This window comes from Sardina pilchardus, chromosome 24, assembly GCF_963854185.1.
Source record: "Sardina pilchardus chromosome 24, fSarPil1.1, whole genome shotgun sequence".
NCBI lineage: Eukaryota > Metazoa > Chordata > Actinopteri > Clupeiformes > Clupeidae > Sardina > Sardina pilchardus.
In genome coordinates this window covers 29,485,290-29,487,789 of record NC_085017.1, presented here as the reverse complement: position 1 = coordinate 29,487,789, position 2,500 = coordinate 29,485,290, and the positions used below count along the sequence as shown (strand labels likewise).

General features: G+C 48.4%; 1 protein-coding gene across 1 annotated transcript in view; it reads right to left on the bottom strand.

Moving 5' to 3' along the window:
* Window positions 1-2,500, bottom strand: part of ripor2 (RHO family interacting cell polarization regulator 2) — a gene marked incomplete in the record, with an annotated part of 183,605 nt that overhangs the window by 86,256 nt on the left and 94,849 nt on the right.

Here is a 2,500-nt window from a genome sequence, read left to right as displayed (position 1 = left end):
GGGGCCCTGGCTTGTCTTAGACACAGGCAAGGCGGCTTTCAAGGAGAAAAGGTTGTGAAACACAGCTCTGTCTGATAGCTCTCTCTCTCTCTCTCTCACACACACACACACACACTCACACACACACTCTTATACACACACATACACACACACACACACACACACAAAGAAAGCAGCACGACCACCAGCACTCAGTCTAATGACCAGCAGACAACATAACACACACACACACACACACACACACACACAAGCACTAACACATCATCACATGCACACGATATCACAGTCACACACAATATATTGTACAAATGTCCGAGTCACTGTTACACACACACACACACACACACACACACACACACACACACACACACACACTGTTGTTATTCCACCTTGGGCTCAGATCTAGAACGCACAGTCACAAGCGCAACATGCAACAAAGCAACACACCATTTTGCACACACACTAACACTTAATCAACACCTAGCTTTCACACACACAGACACACACACACACACACACACAGTGTGGGCGCTGACTCACTGTTGAACTCCCTCCTGTGTGCTCGGGTCCTCCATGGTCGATGGCGGATCCAGTGCAGGCGACGCGACAGCTCCATGGCCTGGGGCCGGTGTCCACACACACACACACACACACTCACACACACACACTCACACACACACACACACTCCCCGCGGGGCCACTCATCCACCGGCCGCTGCCTCCTCAGCCCAGCGTCCTCCTGGCCTCCCACACACACACACACTCACACACACACTCATCTCCGGGGCTCAGGGACTCCAGTGCCCCCCCTCCCCCCCCAGGGCTGCAGGGAGATCCGACCGGTCCTGTGTGTGTGTGTGTGTGTGTGTGTGTCCTGACCGGTTCTACTGGGTCTAATAGTTCTGCTGGTGCTGGTTCTGAGCAGGTCCACACAGGTGTGCGTGTGTGGGCAGGAGTGGTCCTGGGCAGATACACGCAGTCCTCCTCTCTCAGAGCTGTGTGTGTGTGTGTGTGTGTGTGTTCACGTCTCCCTGGGTGAATTTGCCCAGCTTCAGCATGCTATTTTATTCATGAGTCAGGGAACAGGACTCCCTGTAAAGCACACACACACACACACACACACACATACTGAGAAAGGAGCAGCACCCATTGGCAGAGGAGAAACTGAGAGAAGACACACACACACACACACACATACAGAAATGTGATTCCACTGTTTCTATTGCTAGCAGTAGGATCAGAAAGGGTGCACATATACACTCACACATACTCTCTCTCACTCACACATCCAAGGATGTCCAGTATTCCCTGTACGGAGCACCAAAGGTACAAAGAAGCACCATATGTGTGTGTGTGTGTGTGTGTGTGATGCCTAATTGTGCTCTACCTTGAGATGAGATGAACAAACAGCAATGTGTGTGTGTGTGTGGCAGCCTCTACCCGATTAGGTTACAGAAGGACACTGTAACCACACACACCCCTCAGAAAGGTGGGTCGGCTACACACACTCACCCCTCAGAAAGGTGGGTCAGCTACACACACATACACACACTCACCCCTCAGCTACACACACATACACACACTCACCCCTCAGAAAGGTGGGTGAGCTGTATATAAGCATATATGGTCCCAGGTCAATGATAAGATATAGTAAATTCTATATTCTAGAAGCATATACGGTCTCAGGTATTCTATATTCTAGAAGCATATACAGTCTCAGGTCAATGACAAGATATAGTATATTCTATATTCTAGAAGCATATTCGGTCTCAGGTCAATGATAAGATATAGTATATTCTATATTCTAGAAGCATACAGTATACGGTCTCAGGCATTCTATATTCTAGAAGCATATACGGTCTCAGGTATTCTATATTCTAGAAGCATATACGGTCTCAGGTATTCTATATTCTAGAAGCATATACGGTCTCAGGTATTCTATATTCTAGAAGCATATACGGTCTCAGGTATTCTATATTCTAGAAGCATATACGGTCTCATATATGGCTGTGGTGCTCAGGCTGGGTTTGATGGCTTCTAAACTCTTCATGGCTTGTGAGTCCAGGCTCTGGTCTTCACTGTGTCCAGGTGAGTCCATCAGGCACATTGGGTTAGAGGCTCATCAGCTCCCCCTAGTGTTCATATCTCAGGATGCACTGCATGACCACAAGGAAGCCCTTAAATGATGACATGACCCTCGCTTGGCCAAAAGCTGGCTCATTTTGAGAAGTCTCACTGCTTCTAGTGAGCGTTGAGTTCCACTAGTGTGGTTCCAGTAGGAACGTATGCCACGGAACTCACCTCCTTGGTAGGAACGTATGCCACGGAACTCAGCTCCTTGGTAGGAGGTGAACTTTAAAGCTTAATCAAGCTGTGCTGCAAGAAAACAACATCAGTCGCAAAAAGAGGCCCAAAAGGAAATGTTCTTATGTCCTCGCACAGAGCTACATCAGCATATCACTGTGACGACCATTTCTGCTATTCTAGACATTTCAGTTCT